This window comes from Ranitomeya variabilis, chromosome 4 (genome assembly GCF_051348905.1).
Source record: "Ranitomeya variabilis isolate aRanVar5 chromosome 4, aRanVar5.hap1, whole genome shotgun sequence".
NCBI lineage: Eukaryota > Metazoa > Chordata > Amphibia > Anura > Dendrobatidae > Ranitomeya > Ranitomeya variabilis.
In genome coordinates, this window is record NC_135235.1 from 630,577,222 (window position 1) to 630,597,203 (window position 19,982).

General features: G+C 44.4%; 1 protein-coding gene across 2 annotated transcripts in view; it reads right to left on the minus strand.

Moving 5' to 3' along the window:
* LOC143767223 (uncharacterized) overlaps positions 1-19,982 on the minus strand; it is a 323,645-nt gene that overhangs the window by 58,358 nt on the left and 245,305 nt on the right. The window contains exon 1 of one of the 2 annotated variants that reach the window (XM_077255376.1): positions 9,179-9,271. The exons of the other annotated variant lie outside the window; for it this stretch is intronic. The gene's annotated coding sequence lies outside the window, so the exon portion shown is untranslated. Of the gene's footprint in view, positions 1-9,178; positions 9,272-19,982 lie in introns of those variants that run through there. 2 annotated transcript variants of the gene reach the window in all.

Genomic DNA, 19,982 nt, shown 5'->3' on the forward strand with positions numbered 1-19,982 from the left:
TTCCACTTGACCAGATACTGAAGTCTCCGTCTGGAAACACGGGAGTCCAAGATCTTCTCGACAACGTACTCCAACTCACCCTCAACCAACACCGGAGCAGGAGGCTCAACGGAAGGCACAACCGGTACCTCATACCTGCGCAACAATGACCGATGGAAGACATTATGAATAGAAAAAGATGCAGGGAGGTCCAAACGAAAGGACACAGGGTTAAGAATCTCCAATATCTTGTACGGGCCGATGAACCGAGGCTTAAACTTAGGAGAAGAAACCTTCATAGGGACAAAACGAGAAGACAACCACACCAAGTCCCCAACTCAAAGACGAGGACCAACACGACGACGGCGGTTGGCAAACTGCTGAGTCTTCTCCTGGGACAACTTCAAATTGTCCACCACATGCCCCCAAATCTGATGCAACCTCTCCACCACAGCATCCACTCCAGGACAATCCGAAGACTCCACCTGACCGGAAGAGAAACGAGGATGAAACCCCGAATTACAGAAGAAAGGAGAAACCAAGGTGGCAGAACTAGCCCGATTATTGAAGGCAAACTCCGCCAAGGGCAAAAAGGCAACCCAATCATCCTGATCCGCAGACACAAAACACCTCAAATAAGTCTCCAAGGTCTGATTAGTTCGCTCGGTCTGGCCATTAGTCTGAGGATGGAAAGCAGACGAAAAAGACAAATCAATGCCCATTCTAGCACAGAATGCTCGCCAAAATCTAGACACGAATTGAGTTCCCCTGTCAGAAACGATATTCTCCGGAATACCATGCAAGCGAACCACATTTTGAAAAAACAGAGGAACCAGCTCGGATGAGGAAGGCAATTTAGGCAAGGGGACCAAATGGACCATCTTAGAGAAACGGTCACACACCACCCAGATGACAGACATCTTCTGAGAAACAGGGAGATCAGAAATAAAATCCATGGAGATGTGAGTCCAAGGCCTCTTCGGAATAGGCAAAGATAACAACAATCCACTAGCCCGAGAACAACAAGGCTTGGCCCGAGCACAAACATCACAAGACTGCACAAAACCTCGCACATCTCGCGACAGGGAAGGCCACCAGAAGGACCTAGCCACCAAATCCCTGGTACCAAAGATTCCAGGATGACCAGCTAACGCAGAAGAATGGACCTCCGAGATGACTCTACTGGTCCAATCATCCGGAACAAACAGTCTACCAGGCGGGCAACGATCAGGTCTATCCGCCTGAAACTCCTGCAAGACCCGTCGCAAGTCTGGGGAAACAGCAGATAATATCACCCCATCCTTAAGGATACCTGTAGGTTCAGAATTACCAGGGGAATCAGGCTCAAAACTCCTAGAAAGGGCATCCGCCTTCACATTTTTAGAACCCGGTAGGTAAGAAACCACAAAATTAAACCGAGAGAAAAATAACGACCAGCGCGCCTGTCTAGGATTCAGGCGCCTGGCAGACTCAAGATAAATCAAATTCTTGTGGTCGGTCAATACCACCACCTGATGTCTAGCCCCCTCAAGCCAATGACGCCACTCCTCAAAAGCCCACTTCATAGCCAAGAGCTCCCGATTACCAATATCATAATTTCGCTCAGCGGGCGAAAATTTACGAGAAAAGAACGCGCAAGGTCTCATCACGGAGCAGTCTGAACTTTTCTGCGACAAAACCGCCCCAGCTCCGATTTCTGAAGCGTCGACCTCAACCTGAAAAGGAAGAGTAACATCAGGCTGACGCAATACAGGGGCGGAAGAAAAGCGGCGCTTAAGCTCCCGAAAGGCCTCCACAGCAGCAGGGGACCAATCAGCAACATCAGCACCCTTCTTAGTCAAATCAGTCAACGGCTTAGCAACATCAGAAAAACCAGTTATAAATCGACGATAAAAATTAGCAAAGCCCAAAAACTTCTGAAGGCTCTTAAGAGAAGAGGGTTGCGTCCAATCACAAATAGCCTGAACCTTGACAGGGTCCATCTCAATGGAAGAGGGGGAAAAAATGTACCCCAAAAACGAAATCTTTTGAACCCCAAAAACACACTTAGAACCCTTTACACACAAGGAATTAGAGCGCAAAACCTGAAAAACCCTCCTGACCTGTTGGACATGAGAGTCCCAGTCATCCGAAAAAATCAAAATATCATCCAGATACACAATCATAAATTTATCCAAATATTCACGGAAAATGTCATGCATAAAAGACTGAAAGACTGAAGGGGCATTTGAAAGACCAAAAGGCATTACTAAATACTCAAAATGGCCCTCAGGCGTATTAAATGCGGTTTTCCACTCATCCCCCTGCTTAATTCGCACTAAATTATACGCCCCACGAAGATCAATCTTAGAGAACCACTTGGCCCCCTTTATTCGAGCAAACAAATCAGTAAGCAGTGGCAAAGGATACTGATATTTAACCGTGATTTTATTCAAAAGCCGATAATCAATACACGGCCTCAAAGAGCCATCTTTTTTAGATACAAAGAAAAAACCGGCCCTAAGGGAGATGACGAAGGACGAATATGTCCCTTTTCCAAGGACTCCTTAATATATTCCCGCATAGCAGCATGTTCAGGCACAGATAGATTAAATAAACGACCCTTTGGAAACTTACTGCCCGGAATCAGATCTATAGTACAATCGCAATCTCTGTGCGGAGGTAGTGAACCAAGTTTAGGCTCCTCAAAAACGTCACGATAATCAGATAAAAATTCCGGAATCTCAGAGGGAATAGATGACGAAATGGAAACCAAAGGTACGTCCCCATGAGTCCCCTGACATCCCCAGCTTAACACAGACATTGCTTTCCAGTCGAGGACTGGGTTATGAGATTGCAGCCATGGCAATCCAAGCACCAACACATCATGTAGATTATACAACACAAGGAAGCGAATAATCTCCTGGTGATCTGGATTAATACGCATAGTTACTTGTGTCCAGTATTGTGGTTTATTACTAGCCAATGGCGTGGAGTCAATACCCTTCAGAGGTATAGGAACTTCCAGAGACTCTAAATTAAACCCACAGCGTTTGGCAAAGGACCAATCCATAAGACTCAAAGCGGCGCCAGAGTCGACATAGGCGTCCGCGGTAATAGACGATAAAGAGCAAATCAGGGTCACAGACAGAATAAACTTAGACTGTAAAGTGCCAATTGAAACAGACTTATCAACCTTCTTAGTACGTTTAGAGCATGCTGATATAACATGAGTTGAATCACCACAATAGAAGCATAACCCATTTTTTCGCCTAAAATTCTGTCGTTCGCTTCTGGACAGAATTCTATCACATTGCATAATCTCTGGCGCCTTCTCAGTAGACACCGCCAAATGGTGCACAGGTTTGCGCTCCCGCAAACGCCGATCAATCTGAATGGCCATTGTCATGGACTCATTCAGACCTGTAGGCACAGGGAACCCCACCATAACATCTTTAATGGCATCAGAGAGACCCTCTCTGAAATTCGCCGCCAGGGCGCACTCATTCCACTGAGTAAGCACAGACCACTTACGAAATTTTTGGCAGTATATTTCAGCCTCATCTTGCCCCTGAGACAGGGCCATCAAGGCTTTTTCAGCCTGAATCTCTAAATGAGGTTCCTCATAAAGCAACCCCAATGCCAGGAAAAACGCATCCACATTGAGCAACGCAGGATCCCCTGGTGCCAAAGCAAATGCCCAATCCTGAGGGTCGCCCCGGAGCAAGGAAATTACAATCCTGACCTGCTGTGCAGGATCTCCAGCGGAGCGAGATCTCAGAGACAAAAATAATTTACAATTATGTTTGAAATTCTGGAAGCGAGATCTATCCCCGGAGAAAAATTCAGGTAAAGGAATTCTAGGTTCAGATATAGGAGCATGAATTACAAAATCCTGTAAACTTTGAACCTTCATAGCGAGATTATTCAAACCTGTAGCTAAACTCTGAGGATCCATATTAATCAGGTGAAATCAGAACCATTCAAGGATTAGAAGGAGAGAGAGACGAAGGCTGCAGTAAGCAGAGATGCAAGTGAATCAACTAATGAGCAAACCCAGGAAAAAAAAAAAAAAAAAAAATTCTCTGCAGAGTTCTTTTCTCTCCTTTCTTCTGCCAATTATTTTAACCCTTGGCCGGCCAAACTGTCATGGTTCTCAATGGCAAGAGACCGTAGTAAAGCATACAAAAGGACTAGCTCTTGGAAGATGGGAACTCGAGCTGACTGTGAGCTAAACCTACCGCCCAACTAACAGTGGCCGGGTAGCGTGCCTACGTTTTATCCCTAGACGCCCAGCGCCAGCCGGAGGACTGCCTGACCCTAGCAGAGGAAAATACAGACCTGGCTTACCTCTAGAGAAATTTTCCCCAAAAGGCAGACAGTAGCCCCCACATATATTGTCGGTGATTTTAGAGGAAATTGACATACGAAGTATGAAGATAGGTTTAGCAAATTGAGGTCCGCTTACTAGATAGTAGGAAGACAGAAAAGGGAACTTCACAGTCAGCTGAAAACCCTATTCAAAACACCATCCTGAAATTACTTTAAGACTCTAATATCAACTCATGACACTAGAGTGGCAATTTCAGCTCACAAGAGCTTCCAGCCTCAGAAATATTCAAACACAGAGAACTGGAACAAAAATGCAAAACAAACTTAGGACTACAAGTCCAACTTAGCTGATAGTAGTCTAGGAGCAGGAACATGCAACAGAAAGGCTTCTGGTAACATTGTTGGCCGGCATAGAAATGACTGAGGAGCAAGGTTAAATAGAAAACTCCCACATCCTGATGGAAACAGGTGAACAGAGGAGATGAAGCACACAAGTTCAGTACCACCAGTGACCACCGGGGGAGCCCAGAAACCCAATTCACAACACCTGTCCTTTAAACCCCACATTGAAGCTCTTGCTACCTTCTACCTCCTCCAGCTCAAAAACATTTCCAGAATACATCTTTTCCGAAACCTTGAATCTACTAAAATGTTGGTGCATGTCTTCATCATCTACTGCCTCGACTACTGCAATATCCTCATCTGAAGTCTCCCCGCTAAAATTGTCGCACATCTTCAATTCAGTCCATCCTTAAGGGTATGTGCACACGTTGCGGATTCTCTGTGGATCCGCAGCGTTTTTTGCAGTGCAGAAGTGCTGCAGATCCGCAATTGATTTACAGTACAATGTAAATCAATGAGAAAAAAAAATGCTGTGCACACTTTGCGGAAAATCCGTTGCGGAAACGCTGCGGTTTAAAAGAAGTAGCATGTCACTTCTTTTTTGTGAATCTGCAGAGTTTTTGTACCCATTCCATTATAGAAAACCGCAGGGGTAAAAAACGCAGCAAATCCGCAAGAAAAACGCAGCAAAAAAAAAACAAAAAACGCTGCGGAACCGCACAAAAAAACGCAGGTGCGTTTTCTGCCAGGAGAGACAGAATCCGCACCACAAAATTCCTAAGCCTAATCCGCAACGTGTGCACATAGCCTAAGGGTATGTGCACACGTTGCGGATTCTCTGCGGATCCGCAGCGTTTTTTGCAGTGCAGAAACGCTGCAGATCCGCAATTGATTTACAGTACAATGTAAATCAATGAGAAAAAAAATGCTGTTCACACTTTGCGGAAAATCCGCTGCGGTCTGTGTATCATGGAAATTACCCTTATTTCAGAGAGTTATAGCACTCAAAATAGTTAATACATAAAATTTCCCACATGTCTACTTTACATATGCATCATTAAACATTTTTTTGTTATGACGTTAGAAGGGCTAAAAGTTGAAAAGCAATTTCACTTTTTTCAAACAATTTACAAAACAATTTTTTTGGGGGGGGGGGACCACATGACATCACATTCTAAAAACTTCACCCCTCAAAACCACATTAAAGAGGTTTATTACCCCTTCAGGTGCTTCACAGCAATTAAAGGAATGTGGAAGAAAAAAAATGAATGAATTTTCCTTTTTCCCTCAAAAATGTTGTTTCAGCCTGAGACATTTTATTTTCTCAAGGATAACAGGAGAAAACGGACTCCAAAATTTGTTCTGCAATTTCTCCTGAGTACGCCAGTACTCCATATATAGGGGAAAACTACTGTTTGGGTGCATGACAGGGCTCGGAAAGGAAGGAGCAGTGTTTGACTTTTGGAATGCAAACATGGCTGGAATCGAGAGCGGATGCCAAGTCACATTTGGAGAGCCCCTGCTGTGCCTAAACAGTTCTAACTGCCCACAAATGACCCCATTTTGGTAACTAGCTGCCTCTAGGAATTTGTGCTCCACAGAATTTTACGACGTTGAACTGTGAAAATGAAAAATTTAAATTTTTCCAACAATTTTATTTTAATCCCAATTTTTTTTTCATTTTCACAAGGGTAACAGGGCAAAACCGACCCCAAAATTTGTTGTGCAATTTCTCCTGAGTACACCGATACCCAATATGTGGTAAAAAACTACTTTTGAGGCACAGTACAAAGCTGAGACAGGAAGAAGCGCCATATTGAAGTTCAGTTTTTTCTGGAATGGTTTGAGGGTGCCATGTCATACAGGCAGAGACCCTGAGGTGTCAGCATAGCAGAAACCCCCATAATTGATGTCATTTTACAAATTACACCCCTCAGTTAATTCATCTAGGGGTGCAGTGAGCATTTTGACTAACAAATGTCTTAGCCCCAACTTTTTAATTTTTATAAAGGCTAATAGCAAAAAATGGACCTCTCAGTTTGTTGTGCAATTTCTCCTCAGTGCGCCAATACCCTACATGTAATCGGGAACTTTTCAAGCACAGTGCAAAGATCAGAAGGGAAGAAGTGCCATAATTTGTTGCAGAATTTAGTGATGTGGTTTGCGGGTGCAATGAATCGAAGGGTGCAGTAATCATAATGTCACCACGGCTGTGTCACAGAATTTTATACCATTGGGTGGTGAAGAAAATTTTGGGTTTTACAAAATTTTACAATTTTACACTGGCAAATGGGTAAATATGGCACCAAAATTTGTCACACAATTTTTGTTGAACATGGAAATACCCCATATGTGTTAAGCCACAGGGGGAGACTCCAGAGGAACGGACAGCTATTTGACTCCTAGAGTGCAGATTTTCCGAGAATAGTTTGCGGACTCCACATACAGAGCCCCTAAGTGCTATAAGAGTAGAATACTGCCTCAAGTGACCCCATTTTGAAAATTATACCCCTTTGGGAATGTATCTACAGGTGCAGTGATGACTTTTCTCCATGGGTGTTTTACAGAAACAAGCAGCAGTGCATGTTGCTGAAAGAAAATGGAAAATTGTAGTGCCCATATGCCAAGCTCGTGCTTCTGGATACATGCAACCGTAAATTAGACATGGGCTCTCATCGCTACAGAAATGCCAAAAATGTGGATGCCAAATGTGGTTTAGGCACACTGGGCGAGGCGCAATTTCGCTTTTCCAGAGCCTTTGGGTTACCAGTAATTTGGAGGCCCACTATAGTTCCATTAAAAGATGATGAATATGAGTCGGGACTAGCTATTTTTTGTGGACTAAGTTGAAGCGGTTATTGGGAACACTGTACATAACATTAAGGATCACATTTATCAGGCGCTGTACGATAAGCACTTACTTTGGGGTTTCCATTTAAATCTCCTAGTGACCCGATTCATATGAAACCACCGAGGAATCCACTCATTATAATATGGCAACAGAGTTACTCTGTACTCCATATGGCCTCTGTTCAGTGTTGTCCTTTTCAGAGGTGCACAAAACTATGGCCGACTACACTTTTATGGACGCCTAATAAAAAGACGGACACCGCCGGATCACAGGTCAGACAGCATCTAGAGAGTCTCCATTAGGGCTCATATTCACCTGCGAGAAACTCGGATGAATCTCGCACATCAATACCAGGCGCTGCACCCGGCACTCAGGAGCGGAGCGTGCGGCTGCATGTATTCCTATGCGGCCACACACTCCGATCTGAGTGCCGGGTATTAACATGCGAGACTCATCTGAGTTTCTCGCAGGTAAGTACGAGCCCTTAGCCTCATTATAGGGAATCTTCCACTGGGGGTTCCATCTGAATCACTTATTTCAGAGATTTACATGGAAATCCCCATGTAAGCGCTCAGTGCAGAGCGCAGGATAAATGTGTGCCGAGCCTTACTGCGATCTTTGATTTTATTTTTATGACGTTCCTTGTGCGGTATAAGTGATGAGATAACATTATTCTTCGTGTCGGTGATACCAGATTTATAGGTTTTTTTATGTTTTGGTGCATTTACACACTAAAAACCATTTGATATAAAAAAATTCATTGTTTATTCTGCGAGCTACAGCTTTTTTTTATCTCAGCTGATGGAACTGCTTACTTTTTTGCACGACAGGATGATGTTTTCAGTGATACCATGTTTATTTATATTTACGTTTTTGATCATGTTTCATTCCCTTTTTTGTTCAGCGGTATGATGAAAAAGCACCGTTTAATGCTTTTTTTTAATTTTAGGGTGTTCACGGAAGGGGTTAACTAGCGTGACAGTTTTATAGATCGGGTCATTCTGGACGCAGCGACACCAAATGTGTGTACTTTATTTTTTGTTAAGAAAAAATTCTGCCAATAAATACGTATTTTTATGTATAATTTTGTGATTTTTTTTTTAGATACCAAGGAGGTACTCAGCCCTCTGCAGCTATGCCCTATGCAAGAGTGAAACCAGCCTAAGTCCATACTCTGAGCATGGTCTAAGGGGCTTGCCGTAGCCTGATGACCCAGATGTCGTGACCATGGCAATGATCAGGTCCCCGTGAAGACGTCACTGGAGTGCCGATAGCATAGTAGAAGGATCCCTCACCTTATGCCTGCCTTCTATATCGATCGCATCATTTAGAGGGTTAAAATGCTCCTGGCAATGAAAGCCGGGTCTCAGGTGTCATGTCAGCTGAACGCCCGATGGTAACATAGTAGTAAGAGAGTTATTAAGGTTGAAGGAAGACTTTAAGTCCATCTAGTTCAACCCATAGCCTAACCTAACATGCCCTAACATGTCGATCCAGAGGAAGGCAAAAAAAACCCATGTGGCAAAGAGTAACTCCACCATGGGGAAAAAAATTCCTTCCCGACCCCACATACGGCAATCAGACTAGTTCCCTGGATCAACGCCTTATCAAGGAATCTAGTGTATATACCCTGTAATATCACACGCACATTCAAAGGTCATTTCCCCCATCACACCCTCCCTGCTCCCTCATTACCTGTCACCAGTGCAGACGTCTTCTCTCACATGGAGCAAAATGGAGACTGGCTCCTCCCCTCCATGGGACTGATCACATGACTGTGACCTCATCACAGGTCCTGTGCGCACAGAGCAGTCATATGGTTACACCTAGAGTGGAGTTGATTTTTTGAGGATCTCACTGGAGCCTCCAATGTAGACAGCTCAGCGCTGACAGGGCATAATGGAGTTAGCTCCAGGCTTCTCTCCATTCTGGTCCCCCCATCCAGCTTCTTAATTTTTTTAATGTAATTGCTCAGTTGTTTAATGGCGCAGACTTCACAGACAGGAATATTTTTTAACACTGTTCTATGTTTTGTTTATTTGGGCAAAATTCTTTAATTTCCTAATTTATAAATCTTACATTTTTATTGTGGCTTTTTGTAATATAAATAATTACGCTCAGCGCTGATTGTTCAATGTCACCAGAATGTAACGTCTCCCGTCTGTCATCGTCCTGTCCGCAGCAGTGACATGGTAAGGAGTGAGCGGAGCTTCACTGGGAGAAAGAGAGAGCAAGCGACCGTCATCATAAAAGAGCACAACCAACAGTCATAAAAGAGAGCAACCGACAGTCATCATAAAAAAGCGCAACTGACAGTCATCATAACAGAGCGCAGCCGACAGTCATCATAAGAGTGCAACCGACAGTCATCATAAAAGACAGCAACTGACAGTCATCATAACAGAGCGCAACCGACAGTCATCATAAAAGAGCACAACCGACAGTCATCATAAAAGAGCACAACTGACAGTCATCATAAAAGAGAGCAGCCGACAGTCATCATAAGAGTGTAACCGACAGTAATCATAAAAGAGAGCAGACGACTGTCGTCATAAGAGTGCAACTGACAGTTATCATAAGAGAGCAACCAAAAATCATCATAAAAGAGCGCCTACCAACAGTCATCATGACAGAGCAGCCGACAGTTATCATAATGGAGAGCAACACGACAGTCATCATAAAAGAGCGCAACCGACAGTCATCATAAAAGAGCGCAAACCGACAGTTATCATAAAAGAGCGCAACCGACAGTCATCATAAAAGAGCAGCCGACAGTTATCATAATGGAGAGCAACCGACAGTCATCATAAAAGAGCACAACCAACAGTCATCACAAAAGAGCGCAAACCGACAGTCATCATAAAAGAGCGCAAACCGACAGTTATCTTAAAAGAGCGCAACCGACAGTCATCATAAAAGAGCGCAAACCGACAGTTATCATAAAAGAGCGCAACCGACAGTCATCATAAAAGAGCGCAACCAACAGTCATCATAACAGAGCGCAACCGACAGTCATCATAACAGAGCGCAACCGACAGTCATCATAACAGAGTGCAACCAACAGTCACCATAAAAGAGCACAACCGACCATCATCATAAAAGAGCGTAGCCGATCATCATCATAAAGAGCGCAACCGACAGTCATCTTAAAAGAGCGCAACCGACAGTCATCATAAGAGAGCACCCGACAGTCATAAAAGAGAGCAACCGACAGTGATAAAAAAGAGCAACCGACAGTCACCATAAAAGATCGCAGCCGTCATCATAAAAGAGCGCAACCGACAGTCATCACAAAAGAGCGCAAACCGACAGTTATCATAAAAGAGAGCAACTGACAGTCATCATAAAAGAGCGCAAACCAACAGTTATCATAAAAGAGCGCAACCGACAGTCATCATAAAAGAGCGCAACCAACAGTCATCATAACAGAGTGCAACCAACCGTCATTATAACAGAGCGCAACCGACAGGCATCATAAAAGAGAACAACCGACCATCATAAAAGAGCGCAGCTGATCATCAGAAAGAGCGCAACCGACAGTCATCATAGCAGAGTGCAACCGACAGTCATCATAAAAGAGCGCAACTGACAGTCATCATAAGAGAGCACCCGACAGTCATAAAAGAGGGCAACCGACAGTCATAAAAGAGAGCAACCGACAGTCATCATAAAAGAGCGCAACCGACAGTCATCATAAAAGAGCGCAACTGACAGTCATCATAAAAGAGCGCAACCGATAGTCATAAAAGAGAGCAACTCACAGTCATAAAAGAGCGCAGCCGACAGTCATCATAAAAGAGCGCAACCGACAGTCATAAAAGAGAGCAACGGACAGTCACCATAAAAGAGCGCAGCTGACCGTCATCATAAATGAGTGCAGCTGACCGTCATCATAAAAGAGCGCAACCGACAGTCATCATAAAAGAGCGCAACCGACAGCCATAATAAAAGAGTGCAACCGACCATCATCATAAAAGAGCGCAACTGACAGTCATCATATACGGTAAGAGCGCAACCGACAGTCATTATAAAAAGAGCGCAACCGACAGTCACCATAAAAGAGCACAGCCGACAGTCATCATAAAAGAGTGCAGCCAGCCGCCATCATAAAAGAGCGCAACCGACAGTCATCATAAAAGAGCACGACTGACAGTCACCATAAAAAAGCGCAGCCGACTGTCATCATAAAAGAGCGCAACTGACAGTCATCATAAAAGTGTGCAGCCGACCATCATCATAAAAGAGTGCAACCGACAGTCATCATAAAAGAGCGCAACTGACAGTCATAATAAAAGAGTGCAGCCGACAGTCATCATATACATAAGAGCGCAACCGACAGTCATAACAGAGTGTAACCAACAGTCATTATAACAGAGCGCAACTGACAGTCACCATAACAGAGTGCAACCAACAGTCATCATAAAAGAGCACAACCGACATTCATCATAACAGAGTGCAACCAACAGTCATCATAACAAAGCGCAACCAACAGTCGTCATAAAAGAGCACAACTGGCAGTCATCATAAAAGAGTGCAGCCAATCATCATCATAAAGAGCGCAACTGACAGTCACCATAAAAGATGGCAACTGACAGTCACCATAAAAGATGGCAACTTGCAGTCATCATAAAAGAGTGCAGCCGATAGCCATCATAAAAGAGAGCAACAGACAGTCATCATTAAAAAGCGGAACCGACAGTCATCATAATTTATAACACAGAAGTGACAAATTATTACAGTATTACAGGAATGTCTGGAGTCCCTGCAGAACACTTCTGGTCTAATTTACACCAGAAGTGTATATATGTACGGTATATATATATATATATATATATATATATATATATATAATTAATAGAAGAATATAGAATAGATTTCTTCTATTCATTTCATGGATTATATCTGTTTTTCCGATGGATTTGCACCCGAAATCGTTGTAGTACGGCTGTTTTGAATTAAGAAGATTTTCTGTTATCGGCTTTGCACTTAATGAACGTTGGCCAGTGCCGTTCACCTTTGGACTGTTTTCTTCATATATACAGTGGGGCAAAAAAGTATTTAGTCAGTCAGCAATAGTGCAAGTTCCACCAATTAAAAAGATGAGAGGCGTCTGTAATTTACATCATAGGTAGACCTCAACTATGTGAGACAAACTGAGAAAAAAAAATCCAGAAAATCACATTGTCTGTTTTTTTATCATTTTATTTGCATTTTATGGTGGAAAATAAGTATTTGGTCAGAAACAAACAATCAAGATTTCTGGCTCTCACAGACCTGTAACTTCTTCTTTAAGAGTCTCCCCTTTCCTCCACTCATTACCTGTAGTAATGGCACCTGTTTAAACTTGTTATCAGTATAAAAAGACACCTGTGCACACCCTCAAACAGTCTGACTCCAACCTCCACTATGGTGAAGACCAAAGAGCTGTCAAAGGACACCAGAAACAAAATTGTAGCCCTGCACCAGGCTGGGAAGACTGAATCTGCAATAGCCAACCAGCTTGGAGTGAAGAAATCAACAGTGGGAGCAATAATTAGAAAATGGAAGACATACAAGACCACTGATAATCTCCCTCGATCTGGGGCTCCACGCAAAATCCCACCCCGTGGGGTCAGAATGATCACAAGAACGGTGAGCAAAAATCCCAGAACCACGCGGGGGGACCTAGTGAATGAACTGCAGAGAGCTGGGACCAATGTAACAAGGCCTACCATAAGTAACACACTACGCCACCATGGACTCAGATCCTGCAGTGCCAGACGTGTCCCACTGCTTAAGCCAGTACATGTCCGGGCCCGTCTGAAGTTTGCTAGAGAGCATTTGGATGATCCAGAGGAGTTTTGGGAGAATGTCCTATGGTCTGATGAAACCAAACTGGAACTGTTTGGTAGAAACACAACTTGTCGTGTTTGGAGGAAAAAGAATACTGAGTTGCATCCATCAAACACCATACCTACTGTAAAGCATGGTGGTGGAAACATCATGCTTTGGGGCTGTTTCTCTGCAAAGGGGCCAGGACGACTGATCCGGTACATGAAAGAATGAATGGGGCCATGTATCGTGAGATTTTGAGTGCAAACCTCCTTCCATCAGCAAGGGCATTGAAGTTGAAACGTGGCTGGGTCTTTCAACATGACAATGATCCAAAGCACACCGCCAGGGCAACGAAGGAGTGGCTTCGTAAGAAGCATTTCAAGGTCCTGGAGTGGCCTAGCCAGTCTCCAGATCTCAACCCTATAGAAAACCTTTGGAGGGAGTTGAAAGTCCGTGTTGCCAAGCGAAAAGCCAAAAACATCACAGCTCTAGAGGAGATCTGCATGGAGGAATGGGCCAAAATACCAACAACAGTGTGTGGCAACCTTGTGAAGACTTACAGAAAACGTTTGACCTCTGTCATTGCCAACAAAGGATTTATTGCAAAGTATTGAGATGAAATTTTGTTTCTGACCAAATACTTATTTTCCACCATAAAATGCAAATAAAATGATAAAAAAACAGACAATGTGATTTTCTGGATTTTTTTTTCTCAGTTTGTCTCCCATAGTTGAGGTCTACCTATGATGTAAATTACAGACGCCTCTCATCTTTTTAAGTGGTGGAACTTGCACTATTGCTGACTGACTAAATACTTTTTTGCCCCACTGTATATATATACACACACATATATGCATATATATATATATATATATATAGCCGATCTCTGTGTCGGCACAGAGAAGCTTCAGCGTACTGGCTCCCAAGGATCAATTCCACTCGCATCTAAGGCTACTTTCACACTTGCGTTTTCTGCTGTCCGTCGTTGTGCAGCAAAATGACGTATCGACGGACGTCATGAAAATAGGGAAAAAGGTGTGTGACGCATCCAGTGTAGTGACGGAGAGAGAGAGTGAATGAACTTTTTTCCAGATTTGAAAATCCTTCCGTGCATGCTCAGAGGGAAAAAACAGGATCCGTCGCAGGATTCCTGTGTGTGACAGTCAGCGGCGGATGCGTCCATAGGCTTCCATTATAGCCGTCAACGGGCAGCGCAGGATGTGTCACTGACCGATTTTCCGAGGTAGAGAAAAAACGTTCCTATAAACATTTTCTCCACACGACGGACTGCTATTTTCCGACGGATCCAGTGCACAACGGATGAAATGGATGTCCATCCGTCACAATCCGTCGCTAATACAAGTCTATGGGAAAATGCAGGATCCAGCAAATTTTTTTGCAGGATCCTGCATTCTCAAAAAACGACGTATTGTGACGGAAGCTGAAAAACGCAAGTGTGAAAGTAGCCTTACGCTACTTTCACACTAGCGTCGTACACTGCACGTCGCTATGCGTCGTTTTGTAGAAAAAACGCATCCTGCAAAAGTGCTTGCAGGATGCGTTTTTTCTCCATAGACTTGCATTAGCGAAGCAGTGCGACGCATTGCCACACGTCGCAACCGCCGTGCGACGGTTGCGTTGTGTTGTGTCGGTCCGTCGCCACCAAAAAACGTTGCATGTAACGTTTTTTGGTGCGTTGTGACCGGGAACTCCGCCCCCGCCTCCCCGCACATCACAATGGGGCAGCGGATGCGTTGAAAAACAGCATCCGCTGCCCCCATTGTGCGGCGCTTTCACTGCTTGCGTCGGTACGTCGCAACGACGCAAATCGTCGTGCGTCGTACGGCGCTAATGTGAAAGTAGCCTTAGGCCTCTTTCACACTTCTGTCTTTTTCCTCCCGTCGAAATCCATCAAGTTTTGAAAAAACAGGATCCTGCAAATTTTTTTGCAGGATCCTGTTTTTTCCCATAGTTTCATCCGACGTGCACTGGATCCGTCTGAAAATAGCTGTCCGTTGTGCGGAGAAAACGTTCAGAGGAACGTTTTTTCTGCACGTTGGAAAATCGCTCAGCGATGGGTCCGCGCTGTCCATCGTTGGCTATAATGGAAGCCTATGGACGCAGGATCCGTCGCTGACCGTCAAACATAGGAATCCAGCGACGTATCCCATTTTTTCATTCTGAGCATGCCCGGGAGGATTTTTTTATACCTGAAAATGCAGGCAGGAACTCTTTCTATGCATCCGTCATAACACTGGATGCATTGAACACGTTTTACACTATTTTCACAACATCCGTCGATACGTCGCTTAACTGCATTATGGCGCACCCCGACCGACGGAAGTGTGAAAGAAGCCTAGCAGATGCGAGTACAATTGAGGCTCTGACCCTTGGGTCAGAGAGAGGCCAGCAGCGTGAACAGGTCATGTGATCATGCTGCTGACGTCACTCTCCGGCGCGCAGAAGAGAGAAGAGACTCGGTGGTAAGTGCTTCTGCTCCTGTGGTTGCGGAGTTGAAAACACCGAAGATTCAGCGTGGGGTGGGTGGGTTGTGAGTATGTACAGTATGTGAATATTTATTCAGTGTGTGTGTTGATTTTTATTTATTCAGTGCTTGGGAGGTTTATTCAGTGTGTGTGTGTTGTGGGGGGGATGGGGATTTATACAGTGTGTGTGTGGTTAGAGATCTATTCAGGGTGCGTGTGTGTTTTTGGGTGTGTTAGGATGTATTCCGTGTGTGTATGTGTGTTGGGTCAGGATTTATTCCGCGTGTGTGTGTTGGGGGGGTCAGGATTTATTCAGTGTGTGTGGGATTAGGGATTTATTCAGAGTGTGTGTGTGATTAAGGATTTATTCTGTGTGTGTGGAAAGTGGGGTCAGGGATTTAGGGTATGTGCACACGCCCGGATTTCTTGCAGAAATTTCCTGAAGAAAACCGGAAATTTTCTGCAAGAAATCCGCATTTTTCTTTTGCGTTTTTTTTCCGTTTTTTTCGCGTTTTTTTAGCATTCTGCAAGCGTAATTAGCTTGCAGAATGCTAAAGTTTTCCAAGCGATCTGTAGCATCACTTGGAAAACTGACTGACAGGTTGGTCACACTTGTCAAACATAGCGTTTGACAAGTGTGACCATCTTTTTACTATAGATGCTGCCTATGCAGCATCTATAGTAAAAGATAGAATGTTTAAAAATAATAAAAAAATGGTTATACTCACCTGCAGGCGTCCGTTCCTATAGATGCCGGTGTGGTTCAGGACCTTCCATGACGTCGCGGTCACATGACCGGTCTCGACCAATCACAAGACCGTGACGTCATCGCAGGTCCTTCACCGCACACCAGCTATAGAAAACAAAGCGGCAGCATGCAGCGGAGAGGCGGGAAGACATCGAAGGTGAGTATATCACTATTTTTTATTTTAATTCTTTTTTTTTTTACCAATTATATGGTGCCCAGTCCGTGGAGGAGAGTCTCATCTCCTCCACCCTGGGTACCAACCGCACATAATCTGCTTACTTCCCGCATGGTGTGCACAGCCCCGTGCAGGAAGTAAGCAGATCAATGCACTCCTAGGTGTGCGGAATCCCCTGCAATTCCGCATTTTAATGAACATGTTGCTTTTTTTTCCGCGATGCGATTTTTTCGCGGAAAAAAAGGTTACATTTGCACAAAAAATGCGGAATACACTGAAAATAATGGGAGGCATATGTTAGCGTTTTTTTCGCGTTTTTTATCACGTTTTTATAGCGAAAAAAACGCTAAAAATACTGAACGTGTGCACATGGCCTAATTCAGTGTGTGTATTTATTTAGTATGGGGATTTAGTCAGCTTGAGTGGAAGGTGGGGTCAGGGATTTATTCAGTGTGTGATTAGGGATTTATTCAGTGTGTGTGTGGTGGTCGGGGATTTATTGAGTGTGTATGTGTGGAAAGTGGGGTCAGGGATTTATTCATTGTGTGTATTTATTCAGTATGAGGGATTTATTCAGTGTGTGTGTATTCAGTGTGTGTGGGGGGATTCAGTGTGCGTGTGTGATGGTCGGGGATTTGTTCAGTGTGTGTGGGGGGTTGGGAATTTATTCAGTGTGTGGGGGGTTGGGAATTTATTCAGTGTGTGTGGGGAGTCGGGAATTTATTCAGTGGGTGTGGGGTCGGGAATTTATTTAGTGTGTGGGGCAGGGTGCATTTATTCTGTGTGGATGGGGATGGATTTATTCTGTCGGAAGGGGAGTGGATATATTCTGTGTGGGGAGATGGGGTGGACCCAGTGAGTAGCGAAGGGAGAATTGTGTGCTTTTATAGTATTGGGAGTGAGCGTGATGGGATGTGTGAGGAGGAACTATGGGTATGAGGGTGATGGGATGTGTGCGGACACAGTATGGGGAGTCGGCGGGATGTTTGAGGAGGAAATATGTAGAGTGAGGGGGTAAGTAAGTGAGGAGACAGTATAGTTAGCAGGGGGGACGTACATGAGGAGGGAACAAGAAATGTGGGCAGACAGTATGGGGGAAGAAAGTGTGAGTGGTCACAGAAAAGAACCTGAATAGTGTGGGAAACAGTGTAAGGGCACAGCCAGGAGGAGACAGTATGCCAAGTAGGAGGAGTGTAATGAAGGGGTACAGTATAGAGACTGTGCTCTACAGTAGGCACACAGTATGAGAAGACAGTGTGAAGTATGGAAAAGAGAGAGGGGTGTGTGGAGGGCATGTACCATAAGAGGGACAGTGAGGCAGGGCTGTATTTGGTCTTTCAGCTCTCCCTGCAACTTCTCCTTCCTGGTTGTGTGCTGTGCAGCTAGTGTTCTCTGGTATCAGTCAGCAGCAGATTTCCGGTTCCCGCCATTCCGGTGAGATTACAGCTGCAGCGTCAAACACGCAGTGACCAGATGTTACAGCATAGTGGAGGGGATTTCATGAAATCCAGTCTCTACTATGTGCTAAAAGACGCAGGCGGCAGACCTACGTAAACGGACATGTGGGGCCTCTTTCTAGAATGCAGCATGTCTGTTTACAATGCGGGGACACTCCATCACTGCACCGTAAATTTCCCGTAGAATATCATTAGTTGCGGTAAAACCTCATTTAACGATTAGTCACATGCGTAGTAACTGCTTAAATGCAGCTTACTACGCATGTCTACTAATTTAAATAAACTCTTACTTGTCACCGCCGGAAGTCCGCGTCCACTACAGTTCTCGCGATAGCTTAGCTTACCGCGAGAAATGCCATGCATGTGACCGGGGGTTATCTCTGGTCACCCTAGGCTAGTTCTCACGGTCAGCTGACCGTGAGAGCTAGAGTGTAGGTGATCGTCAGAGAGTTATCTCCACTGATCATCTACAAGCTCTGCTATTAGTGTTGAGCATTCCGATACCGCAAGTATCGGGTATCGGCCGATATTTGCGGTATCGGAATTCCGATACCAAGATCCGATACTTTTGTTGTATCGGGAATCGGTATCGGGATCGATATAATGTGTAAAATAAAGAATTAAAATAAAAAATATTGATATACTCACCTCTCCGACGCAGCCTGCACCTTACCGAGGGAACCGGCAGCCTTCTTTGCTTAAAATGCGCGCGTTTACTGCCTTCCGTGACGTCACGGCTTCTGATTGGTCGCGTGCCGCCCATGTGACCGCGACGCGACCAATCACAAGCCGTGACGTAATTCTCAGGTCCTAAATGCCTAATTCTAGGCATTCAGGACCTGAAAATTACGTCACGGCTTGTGATTGGTCGCGTCACGGTCACATGGGCGGCACGCGACCAATCAGAAGCCGTGACGTCACGGAAGGCAGTAAACGCGCGCATTTTAAGCAAAGAAGGCTGCCGGTTCCCTCGGTAAGGTGCAGGCTGCATCGGAGAGGTGAGTATATCAATATTTTTTATTTTAATGCTTTATTTTACACATTAATATGGATCCCAGGGCCTGAAGGAGAGTCTCCTCTCCTTCAGACCCTGGGAACCATCAGGGATACCGTCCGATACTTGAGTCCCATTAACTTGTATTGGTATCGGGTATCGGTATCGGATTAGATCCGATACTTTGCCGGTATCGGACGATACTTTCCGATACCGATACTTTCAAGTATCGGACGGTATCGCTCAACACTATCTGCTATGTTTGGATGTCAGGCATCCAGATGTAGCAGAGCTGGACTCATCGTGGAACACTCGTTATTAAGGACGGTGTCAGACTCAGGGAGTATACTGTTGTTTTTTTTTGTTGTTTTTTTTTTTCAGAAGATCGATGGCTTTGCTTGGATTACCAGTGTAATTAAAATGGCAAAACTGTGTGGTGTTTTATTTCATTAAAATACTTTATTCTGCATGTGTGTGTTTTAATAACCCTTTACCAACTATAGGATTAATAATGGTAGGTATTAGGCTGCCGTCACACTAGAAGTATTTGGTCAGTATTTTACCACAGTAGTTGTAAGCCAAAACCAGGAGTGGAACAATCAGAGGAAAAGTATAAGGCCGGCCTCACACTAGCAAGTTTTACGGACATATGAGCGCATAAACTATGTCCATAAACTACGCATTACACATGGCCCAATGATTCTCTATTGCCCAGCTCCTATCTGCCGTATATTACGCATCCGTAATATACGGTCTTGTACGGCCGTAGAAAATTGCAGCATGCTGCGTTTGTCACTGTATTGCGCAAAAAAAAATCGCCAATGA